This window comes from Panthera pardus, unplaced genomic scaffold (assembly GCF_024362965.1).
Source record: "Panthera pardus isolate Hobbes unplaced genomic scaffold, ASM2436296v1 HiC_scaffold_3, whole genome shotgun sequence".
Classification (NCBI taxonomy): domain Eukaryota; kingdom Metazoa; phylum Chordata; class Mammalia; order Carnivora; family Felidae; genus Panthera; species Panthera pardus.
In genome coordinates this window covers 40,588,551-40,601,173 of record NW_026526876.1, presented here as the reverse complement: position 1 = coordinate 40,601,173, position 12,623 = coordinate 40,588,551, and the positions used below count along the sequence as shown (strand labels likewise).

The 12,623-nt window shown below is 38.6% G+C and overlaps 1 non-coding gene across 1 annotated transcript; it reads left to right on the top strand.

The window, feature by feature from the left end:
- Positions 1–11,654: 11,654 nt before the first annotated feature.
- On the top strand, positions 11,655–11,761 carry LOC128774415 (U6 spliceosomal RNA). The gene has a single exon (XR_008418983.1). It is a non-coding gene; the product is annotated as a U6 spliceosomal RNA (small nuclear RNA).
- Positions 11,762–12,623: the final 862 nt, after the last annotated feature.

Genomic DNA, 12,623 nt, shown 5'->3' with positions numbered 1-12,623 from the left:
TGTTAAAGGGAACTCTTTGAAGGAAAGACCATAAGCAAAAGTAAGGAAAGTAGGAAGCACAAAAGCAGTAAAAATGTATCTGTAAAAATCAGTCAAGGGAGTCACAAAATAAGAGGACATTATTTACCTAAAGCATGCAGGGGGAAGAGGAATAAAGAATGGATTCAAACTTAAGCGAATATCAGCTTATATACAGACTGCTATATGCAGAAGATGTTATATACAAACCTAATGGTAACCTCAAATCAAAAACCAGTAATAGACATGCAAAAAAAATAAAGAGAAAAGAATCCAAGTATATCATTTAAAAAGCCAACTTATCATGAGAGAAAGGAGCAAGAGAATAAAGGAACAAAGAAAAACTACAAAAACAATCATAAAACAAGTAACAAAATAGCAATAAGTACATACTTATCAATAATTACTTTGAATGTAAATGGACTAAATGCTCTAATCAAAAGACATAGGGTGATGTAATGGACAAAAAACAAGACTCATCTATATGCTGCCTACAAGAAATTCATTTCAGTCCTAATGACACCTATAGATTTAAAGTAAAGGGATTGAGGGGCACCTAAATGGCTCAGTCAGTTAAGCATCCAACTCTTGATTTCAGCTTAGGTCATGATCTCAGTCATGAGATAGAGCCCACATCAGGCTCCAGGCTGGTTATAGAGACTGCTTAAGAATCTCTCTGTCCCTCTATCCCCTAATCACGTGCATGAGCACACACTCTCATTCTCTCTCTCTCTCTCTCAAAAAAAGAAAAGCATTTATCATGCAAATGGAGGGGAAAAGAAAGCTGGGATATCAACACATATATCAGACAAAATAGACTTCAAAACAAACACTATAATGAGACAAAGAAAGATACTATATAATCATAAATGGAACAATCCAACAAGAAGATATAACAATGATAAATATTTATGCACCCAACACAAAAGCACCCAAATACATAAAGGAGTTAATAATAAACAAAAGAGGAATCAATAGTAATACAATAATAGTAGGGGACATTAGCACTCCATTTACATCAATGGACAGTTCATCCAAATAAAAAATCAACAATGAAACAGTGGCTTTGGTGACACATTGTACCAAATGGATTTAACTGATTTTTGAGAATATTCCATCTTAAAACAGAAGAATACACGTTCTTTTCAAATGCACGTGGAACATTCTCTAGAATAGATCACATCTTATGCTACAAAACATGTCTCAACAAATTCAAAAAGACCAAAGTCATACCATGCATCTTTTTTGATTTTAAATCAAAAACTAGAAATCAACCACTAGAAAAAAAATCTGGAAAGAGCACAAATACATGGAGGTTAGAAAACATGCTTCTAAACAATGAATACATCAACCAATAAATCAGAGGAAATTTAAAAAAAGCATGCAGACAAATGAAAATGAAACCACAATGGTCCCAAATCAACGACAAATGTGGTTCTAAGAGGGAAGTTTATAGTAATACAGGTGTACCTCAAGAAACAAGAAGAATCTCTAGCAACCTAACCTTACCCATAAAAGAGATAGAAAAAGAATAAACAAGACCCAACACCAGTAGACTGAAGGAAATAATAAAGAGTAGAGCAGAAATAAATAGATCAATGAAACCAGGAGCCAGTTCTTTAAAAAGACCAATAAAATTGATAAACCTTTAAGCCAGACTCATCAAAACTCATCAAAAGAGAGGACTCAAATAAACACAATCAGAAATGAAAGAAGAGAAATAACAACAACTGTCACCACAGAATTAAAAGATTTTAAGAGAGTGGCACCTGGGTGGCTCAATTGCTCAAGCGTCAACTTGGTTTTGGCTCAAGTCATGATCTCACACTTTATGGATTTGAGCCCTGAGGCTCTGTGCTGACAGTGTGGAGCCTGCTTGGTATTCTCTCTCTCTCCTTTTCTCTCTGCCCCTCCCCTCCTCTCTCTCTCCCTCTCAAAATAAATAAATACATTTTATAAATATTTTAAGAGAATATTATGAAAAAAGTATATGCCAACAAGTTGGACAAACTAGAAGAAATGGACAAGTTCCTAGAAATATAGAACCTCCCAAAACTGAATCAGGATGATAGAATATTTGAACAGACCAATTACCAGCAAGGAAATTGAATCAGCAATCTTAAAACTCCCCAAAAACAAAACTCCAGGAACTGCTTCACAGATAAATTCTACCAAACATTTAAAGAATAATTAGTACCTATTTTTCTGAAACTATTCCAAAATACAGAAGATGAAGAAAAACTGCCAAATTCATCATATGAGGCCAGCATTACCCTAATACCCAAAACAGATAACACCACAGAAAAAGAGAACTACAGGCCAACATCTCTGATGAACATAGATGCAAAAATCCTCAACAAAATATTAGCAAAAAAAAAAAAATCCAACAATACATTAAAAAAATCATTCTCCATGATCAAGTGGGATTTATTCCTGGGATGTAAGGACGGTTCAATATTTGCAAATCAATCAGTGTGATACAGCACATCAGTAAGAGAAAAGATAAAAATCTAATGATCATCTCAATAGATGCAAAGAACACATGTGAAAAAATCAACATCCATTCATGATAAAAACCCTCAACAAAGTAGGTTTAGAGGGAACATGCCTCAACATAATAAAGGCCTTATATGAAAAACCCACATCTAACGTGCTCAATGGTGAAAATCTGAGAGCTTTTCCTTTAAGTCAGAGAAAAATCAATGATGCCCACTCTCACCACTTTTATTCAACACAGTACTGGAAGTCCTGGCCACAGCAATCACACAAGAATAAGGAATAAAAGGCATCCAAATTGATAAGGAAGTAGTAAAAGATTTACTATTTGCAGATAACATACTATATGTAGAAAACCCTAAAGACTACCAAAAAACTACTAGAACTGATAAGTGAATTTAGTAAGATCACAGGACACAAAATCAATGTAGAGAAATAAGTTGTATTTCAATAATGAAGCATCAGAAAGAGAAATTAAGAAAACAATCCCATTTAAATTGCACCAAAAATAATAAACTACCTAGGAATAAACTTAACCAAAGAGGTGAAAGACCTATACTCTGAAAACTATAAAACACTGATGAAAGAAACTGAAGACAACACAAATGAAGACATTCCATGTTCATGGATTGGAAGAACAAATATTGTTAATTATCTATACTACCCAAAATAATCTGCAGGTTTAATACAATCCCTATCAAAATACCAACAGCATTTTTCACAGAACTAGAATAAATAATTCTAAAATTTGTATGTAACCACAAAATACCCCAAATAGCCAAAGCAATCTTGATAAAGAAAAACAAAGCTGGAGGTATCACAATTCCAGACTTTGCATTATACTACAAAGTTGTAGTAATCAAAACAGTATGGTACTGGTACAAAAACAGACACATAGATCAATGGAATAGAATAGAAATCCCAGAAATAAACCACAATTATATGGTCAATTAATGTTCAACAGAGGAGGCAAGAATACTCAATGGGGAAAAGACAGTCTCTTCAACAAATGGTGCTGAGAAAAACTGGACAGCTACATGCAAAGGACTGTAACTGGACCACTTTCTTACATCATACACAAAAACAAACCAAAAATGGATTAAGGACCTAAATGTGAAACCTGAAACCATAGTATGGAAGTTCCTCAAAAAATTAAAAATAGAACTACCATATGATCCAGTAATCACACTACAGGGTATTTACCTATAGAATATGAAAACACTAATTTAAAAGGATATATGAACCCCTATGTTTATAGAAGCATTATTTACAACAGTCGAATTATGGATGCAACCCAAGTGTCCATTGATAGATGAATGGATAAAGATGTGAGAGATAGATAGTGATATACAGATATAGGTAGATAAATAGATAGATAGAAACACACACAGACACAATGGAATATTATTTTGCCATAAAAAAGAATGAAATCTTGCCATTTTCAACAACATGGGTGGATCTAGAGAGTATAACACTATACAAAATAATTCAGGCAGAGAAAGACAAATAGCATATGACTTCACTCATGTGAAATTTAAGAAACAAAACAAACCAACAAAGGCGGGAAAAAAGAGACAAACCTCCCAAAACAGACTCTTAATTACAGAGGACAAACATATGGTTATTAGAAGGGAGGTGGGTGAGGAAATTTGTGAAGTAGGTGAAGGGGATTAAGAATACACTTACCTTGATGAACACCGGGTAATATATGGAATTGTTGAATCACTATGTTGTATACCTTAAACTAACACAACACTGCAGTTAACTACACTGGAATTAAAATTAAAAAAAAAAAAGTGAGTGGTAGATGAGCATAGACATTGGAGTAGAATCTGCAGAAGATATATTCTAGGGGAGTTGAGTAGAATCTTAAGAGGACAACATGATTATCAAGCAGCCATGAGGACTCAGTAGAGAGCAATCTATGAAGAGCTGAGGTGGCATGGTTTTATAACTTTTTATAGCTATCTAAGAGTAGGAATAGAAAGGCAACTAGTGGGAGCTTCTGTACCTTGTCATTTTGCCCAATAATTGTAGAACTGATATGGTATCTAGGGATTTCCACAGTATACACAATCTATCAAAATGTAAGGAATTCTAGGATGTAAAGTAGCACTGATCTGATAGATCCAGCTGAGAAGCTCTGCCTTTTGTTCAAGTACTGGAAAAAAAAAACAAAAACACCAAGATCAATGAAAGTCTAACCATTAAATCAGACATACGAGGTAACAGAATCAGAGTATCAAAGCTGGGCAAAAATTAATTCTAATGTTTCCATGAATTTTTGAGCTATTGATTGGGTGATTGATTGAATGATTCAACAGGCTTGAGGCACATACAACGTATCAGGCACTGTCTTCAGCTCTGGGGATGCAAAAATCTCAGATGAGCAGAGAGATAAGGCACAGAAATCTGAAGCAACTTAATGAAGGTCCCACAAGAAATTTATGGTAAAACCTCCTGAGTCCTGGTCTATGCTTTTTGCCTTATGTCCAATTTCTTATATTTCTCTCCAATCAAGTGCTAATTTATTTTTTCCAAATTAGATTAATTTCTTTGAAAGTCCTTGGATCTGTTGGCATTTTCTAATTTGTTCTGATTTTATAGGTTGTTTCATTTAATCAAAATCCTGTTTCTCCAACTATAAAACGATAATGTAGCTGTAACGTGCACTTTCTTATACATGATAATAAGCATAAGAGATACAGTCACCTGAGTTCCTTGGAGAAAGTCACTATGGAGACAAAAGCCGATATTCAATATTGCGAATAATCTCATCTTCTCTTAGCATCAAATGTTCATTTAAATTGCATGAAATAGAAAAATGCGGCTCCTTTAAAATTCCATTGTAGAAAGATATCCATTCTGATTTAGCTGTGTCATAAGAGTAGGAAACACCATTCTTTGTACTTGGAACAAATAGAAAATGGCTGGTTTCGTGTCACTAAAAGGCAACTCAGGTAGATTGGCTCTATCAGCAGGACAGGAAGAAGACCTCTTCATATGAAAACAGTGATGATATTTTGTTATACATGCTGGATTCTCTGGGAAGTAGGTGTGCCCTGTTCAGTGCAAGTTAATCCATTTTCTCCACCCCAGTGGTGCTAGATTGTTTTATTTTTTTTTATCACCTTGGTTGCACTGGGAAATGCATTTTCCAAAACTTACTTTCCTGTAAGGTTCTGGGTCAGAGGAAGTTGCATGATTTGGGTGAGGGATAAGTGGCATGATTATTACCCTTTGTAGTTGGTCATTGGCTAAAGGTAATGAGAGACAGATACAGAGGTACTGGCAGGTTCCAGTCTTCCCAGATATTTTCTCAGCTGCCACCCCAGCTGTGGTAGGCAGAGGTTTAAGGAAGCCCCAAGGTTTTTGCTCCCTGGTATACCCTCCTTGTGTAATACCCTGCCCTTGAGTGTGGGGGAAACTGAAAATAATAGGGTATCATTCCCACAGCTAAGTTCCTATCATTTGACTTTGAGTTAAGCAAAAGCAAGCTTATCTGGGGTGGGCTTGACCTAATCATCAGAATTTTTAAAAGAAGGTTAAGTGTCAGAGAGGCTCATTCCTACCAGCCTTGACAACAAAGCTTCCCTGAGGTCTACAGCAGCAAAGAAAAGATTTCTGCCAACAATCACATGAACTTGGAAGAGACCCTAAGCTTCAGATGAGACCCCAGCCCTCTCGGACACCTTGGCGGCAGACTTGTGAGACCCTAAGAAGACGACCAGGCTAACGTGTGCCCTGAACCCTGACCCACGAAAACTGTGAGATAATAAATGTGTGTTGTTTTAAACCTGTAAGTTTGTGATAATTTGTTACATACTAACAGATAATATATCTGTTCACCAAAAGAAATCCAAGGCCCACCCTCTCAGATGCCTTGCTGAAAATTCAAAGACAGTAGCCATGAAGAGCAAACACATTCATAGACTTCTTTTTTAAAAATTTTAATTTGTATTTATTTTTGAGAGAGAGAAAGAGAGAGAGCACAAACATGGGAGGTCCAGAAAGAGAGGGAGACACAGAATCCTAAGCAGACTCCAGGCTCTGAGCTGTTAGCACAGAGCCTGACATGGGACTCGAACTCATGAACCGTGCAACCATGACCTGAGCCAAAGGCAGATGCTTAGCCAACTAAGCCACCCAGGTGCCCCCCAAAATTAGAAAGTTTTTATAACTGCCTTAAAAGAAAACCTTGTCTCCTGTAACCACAGGCACAAGATTTCTGAAAATCAGACAAAAAGTCGAATCCTGTGGGTGACTTAAATACAATGCAGATTGAATCCACAACTGCATAGCTTTTTATGTTAAATTTAGAGGCAGGATCTTGAAAATAAGGATGGAGGGATTTAATGGGCAGATTCTAATGAAGCTGAGCACATCATACCCTGAAAATTCTGCTGAGCTTCCTTTTCCAATAGAAGCAGACTGCTCCCTTGTCTGAAGAACCTCCTGAATTGAATTCTCCTGAGGTAGTTACTTATAGGGCACTGCTGGTCCTCCTCAAGACCTTCTCCCACCACCTGTCATTGCTTCCAGGCCCAATTCCTGCCAGGACCTAGAAGACCAGGTGCAAAATACAACCCATGAAAAGGAGCCACTTGCTCATAAAACAAATTGCATGATTGTTCCAATTTACATTGAATGGTTAGAGCCAAAGCAGCAATCAGAATGGTTGAAGCCACAAAGATCATTGATGTTGACAAATTTATCATATTGTCCTAGGGACTAAAATAGAAGGGCAGAAAAAATTAGAGTTTTGACTCGTGTAAATGAAAAAAAAAATTCTAGATCAAAATGAGATATGTCTTGAATGGTCAAAATACAGCCCCCAACTAATTCTCAGACTTGAGCCAGTTTACAGACCTAGTCACTTGAGTAAAGAGGAATCCAGGTCCCCTTAAGAAAGGAATTTATGCACTGCTAAAGATTTATACCTCAAATCCTTCTCCTGGTTTTCTCCAGTGTGCCCAGTGACCATTTACCAAGATGACTTATTGGGCAATATCTTTGAACTGACACTAATTTCTGGTGACCTAAAATGTCACTGTGATCTACCAGTCAGATTACAGGCTTAAGGAGGCCCTGTGCTTATGAAGTTTTGGCCCAGGTCTATCTCATAGTGGGGACAGGGGGCCCCCAAACCCAATCTGTGCCTACCTCCTCTGCTCCAGAATTTAAAGTTAGTACCCATACTCAGAAACTGCAGAGTCCCCACACTGGTTTCCAGACGCATAACACGAGGGCAATTCTTGTAGGAGAGGTCACCTGGAAGCCACTAGAATTGACTCTACTTACCAAAATAATAAGCCAAAGCCATACTGAATTCTTGGAGAGATTGCAAATTTACTGTCACCCTCAAGGCCTCAGAAAATAAAGAGTGGTGATTCCTACCACATGCCTAGTCCACCTTCCTATCTAGCCTATACAGAAGACAGAGGACTCTTCTAAAAACGTCAGAGGATTATTGTAAACTTAATTTAGTGAGAACTGCAGTTGCAGCTGATGGAGTAAGTCAACACATCCATGGCACCTGGTATCCAGCCATTGTCCTGATGAATGCTTTGTATAGAACCACCAAAACCAATTTACTTTTATCTGGCAAGGCTAGTCCCATTCGTTGTCCTACCCCATGGTTATACGGTTATATCAACTCCTAATTGCTGTATCATGATGTAGTTTGCAGGGTCCATGATTGCTTCTCCTTTTCTTACACTGATCCACTATATCGCTGATATCACATAACATTGCTTCTAACAGAAATCTGACCAGTGCAGCAACAGCCTCACACTCACAGTCTACTGGTATCATCATGTCCCCTAACACCCTGACGTAGCCAAATTGTAGAATGCACTTTTGCAGACTCAGGGCACTAGTTGGATGGCAACACCTTACAAAGGTTGGGTTGATCACCTCAAAGACATGGTAAGTACCCTTTATTTGCAACCAATATACAATGCCATCGTTCATTCACAGATCAGGGATTCCAGAGTGGTCACACACATTTCTCCTGGTGATCACCTAGCCAAAAATTTCCCCAACCTCATAATGTTGTGCTCTGCTTATTTACAAATCTTCGTTCCCAAGAGAAAAAAGGCTTATTTACAAGTCTTCATTCCCAAGAGAAAAAGGTTTCCACTGGGAACATAGTCATTATGCCATTAAAATAAAGTTGAAACTGCCATGTGGTCACTTAGATCTACCTGAGCAAATGAAACAATGGGTAAAGATACGGTTACTATACATCTGGGTGATTTATCCTATTTATTCTCTGACAAAGATAAATTAAATTGCTTCCAATACAACAGGAGCAGAGAGGAGCATGTCTGGAATGCAGGAGATCCTCTGGGGCACCTCTTAGTTGTTCCATGGCCTGTGGTCAAAGTTAGTGGAAAACTAAAACAACCCCATACAGAAATGAAGGTTTTGGTCACCTTGATAGAAAGGAACCAGTGTTACAGAACCAGGCTGGAACCCTGGCAGAAAAACCAAGAGGCACTCGGAGATCTTGGTGGATTGGAAATTTATTTAATATGTGTGGGCTCAGAGAAGACCGTTTCACCAAAGATCTGAGTGCCAAATGCAAGTGGGGAGGGTAATTTATAGTTGTCAGCTTCCATATCTGTGGGGGTTTTTGTGCGTGCAGCAAACAAAGGAAGAAGAACATGGAGTAGGGGTCTCTAAGCTAGAGACCAGAGTTTGTTTTAGCCCCAGCGGCCAGTTTTGGCATACTTTATTCACTTCTCAAACACCAGGACCAGCTGAAGTGCTTGCTGAGGGTAAAAGGAGTATCAAACAGGTATTAGAAGAAAGAAGCTGTAACCACCAGCTGTGGTCTTATAAACAACTGAAGAAAAACAAACCATAGTAGCTATAAATGAATACTTCTTATTTTGATGTGAATATATCTGTATAAAGGTGTTAATTGATTCTTTTTGTTTTTTCCTCCTTTGTCAGTTCTCTTTTTCCCATTCCATAAGTCAACCTTATAACTCAGCATTTAAGTAACAGGATTGTCAAGGGGGAGTGTGACTTCACCAGAAGGGGAATAAATATCACCCCCAAAACAGTTAAAGTGAGAGTTTATGTATTTTCCCTTGGAGGGAATGTTAGTGTGTCTACGATTTTACAAGGGGATGATTAGATCATGTTAGGCAGAAGCCTCACTTTGCTATTGTCCTTATTGGGAAGTTTAATATAGGTAAAGGAGGTGTATATGTATGCCAGCTGGGCAAGGGGTTGACTGGTGGGTTGATCTATTGTCAACCTGGTTATGCTGAGAACTGTTTTCCAGACTCTCCTTTTCTATGTAATTCTGGGTTAGAGTTTGTCAAAAATCAAGTAGTGTGAGATTTTGGAGGTAGAAGCAGCAACCATCATTCTAAGAGGTTAGAGATGTTGCAGATAGGTACAGAGCTCCCAGGAGATCCCAACCGGTCCAAGCTCTTACCCGCTTAGCACCCAGCTCTCATTCCCACCTGCTGATCTTGCTAACTAACAGCACCCCAGGCCCACCACCAGATGCTTTGTTGCAAAGTCACAGAGCTGAGGGTCACAGTTTCTGTGACCTTCCACAGACAAGGGCACATCTTCTTTTTTTAAAATATTTATTTATTTTTGAGAGAGAGAGCACAAGCAGAGGAAGGGCAGAGAGAGAGGGAGACACAGAATCCGAAGTAGGCTCCAGGCTCTGAGCTGTCAGCACAGAGCCTAATGCGGGGCTCAAACTCATGAACTGTGAGGTCATGACCTGAGCTGAAGTCGGATGCTCAACTGACTGAGCCACCCAGGTGCCCCAAGGGCACATCTTCTGAGGCACACGGAACCTCTGGATTTCCCTTTAAGCTCTAACTCACTCCCTTGCTCCTAGGATGGTTTATGACCTCTCTCTGAGCATTTAACTCCCCTTTCCAATCCTTAGTTCTCTAGTTCCTCTCTCTAATATATAAAGATATAATTCCTATAACAAATCCCTTACCAGAATACTCAGACTGCCTGTATTTCAGATTGAACTCTGACTGCTACAACTAAAAATACTCTAAAAATAATCTTCATTTCTTTTGAAAATCAGCAATAATTTTATACTGAATTTTATACTGAATTCAGAATACCCCTAATATTGGGGCACCCAGGTGGCTAAGTCGATTAAGTGTCTGACTTTGGCTCAGGTCATGATCTCCCGGTTAGTGAGTTTGAGCTCCACATCAGGCTCTGTGCTGAAAGCTCAGAGCCTGGAGCCTGCTTCACATTCTGTGCCTCCCTCTCTCTCTGGTCCTCCCCTACTCACACACACACACACACTCTCTCTCTCTCTGTCAAGAATAAACATTAAAAAATTAAAAAATAATTTTTAATTAAAAAAAAGAATATCCCTAATATCAGTGTCAATGCTCAAAACAGAGAAAACTATGAAGAGCATACTCCCCTTAATTCTATGAATTTGCTAACCTGGCCTGCACAGAATACATCATTCTCACTCTCTGACAAATGTTTCCATGTCTTCCGGTGAATTTTCACCAGCAGACTGATGAGATGCTTTTCTCAGGGTAGTGGCTGTCTGGCCAACGCAGCCACTATGATCAATAGTATTGATTCTATCCAGGAGGCCAGAACTGGAGAGTATGAAAATCTATTCCAGCTTATCTGAGTTAGGCTCACCACATGTGCAATTTCTCACTTATTAAGACTGACCACAGAGGTTCAGAAGACAGAGGCAAGAATTGAAGAACCTGAGCATTGATATCTAGGAGGAAATTCAAGAGTAATCTTGAATGTCTATAAAATATAATAGAAATGATTTAACATGTAAATTATTTAAATAGTTTACCCTGGCACAGAGACTTTCAGTAGCTGCCACAGTACAAATGCTCACCAAGCTCCAGGTAAAATGTTATCATCACGTTGAACAAGCATGAATCTTGGAATGAAATTACAAAGCCATTTTATGTCACCTTTCATTGTTTTTACCCATTTATTTAGTGAGGGTTTGTCTTCTCCCACCCCTATAGAAAATTCAGGCACATCTCAGACATTCTTAATAATTTTTCAGTGATAAAATATTGTTTCAACTTCAGAATGGAAATGTCCATTTTGTGTGTTCAAAATTGCAAACGTCTGTAAAATTAAGGCTTCTGCTCATGCTCACTTCAGCAGCACACATACCAGAATTGGAACGATACAGAGAAGGTCAGCATGGCCCCTGTGCAAGGATAACACGCAAATTCATGAAGCATTCCATATTTCCAATGGGTGATGGGCATTGAGGAGGGCACTTGTTGGGATGAGCACTGGGTGTTGTATATAAGCGATAAACCATGGGAATCTACTCCTAAAACCAAAAGCATACTGTACACACTGTATGTTAGCCAATTTGACAATAAATTATATTAAAAAATAAAGGAAACACATATCTTAAAAAAATTAAGGCTACTGCTATCTCCCCAACCCCTTCTTTCCCCCTCATCTCTATAAAAGCCTGGCACAAGGGAAGAAGGCTGGCCTCTGGTCTCTTTCCCCACCACTGTTTTATCCTTCAACACCATCTGTTAACTAAAGTTTCTGACCTCTTTGGGTTGAAACATGAGGCATAAAGAGAGGAAAAGAGTTAAGGAAAGTTTTTACTGGAACAATGGCTTTTCTCCAGACGTGGCAGATGTCTGAACTGACTATTTCTCCCATGGTGCTCTCAGGGAATCTGTGAGTTGCCACCTGCAGTTCCCTTGATCTCTGTTCTAGTTGGTCGGGTCACCTATTCTATTTTTACCCTCTGAAAATTGGGTGATACCTTCAGTTCATCACTGCTGATGATTATTTGCACCTCCAGGCAACCCTCTGACTCTTCCCCTGCTTTATCTTACCCATCACTGGTCCATGAGAAACAGTCATGCATTCTTCCCCTGATCTGTGTTGGGAGTGCAGACTCAGTACAGTCACTTCTATGTCTCTTGTATATAGCTAATTAAGGCTATGTCTTACACTATCCATTGCTCAGCCAGGAATCAGACAACAGACCAGTGTGTGTGTGTGTGTGTTAACTCTGAGCGGTCCTGGTGAAGCCCCTTTCATGGGCACAAGGTGAAGGACAGGTACAATCTACCCCTTCCCTT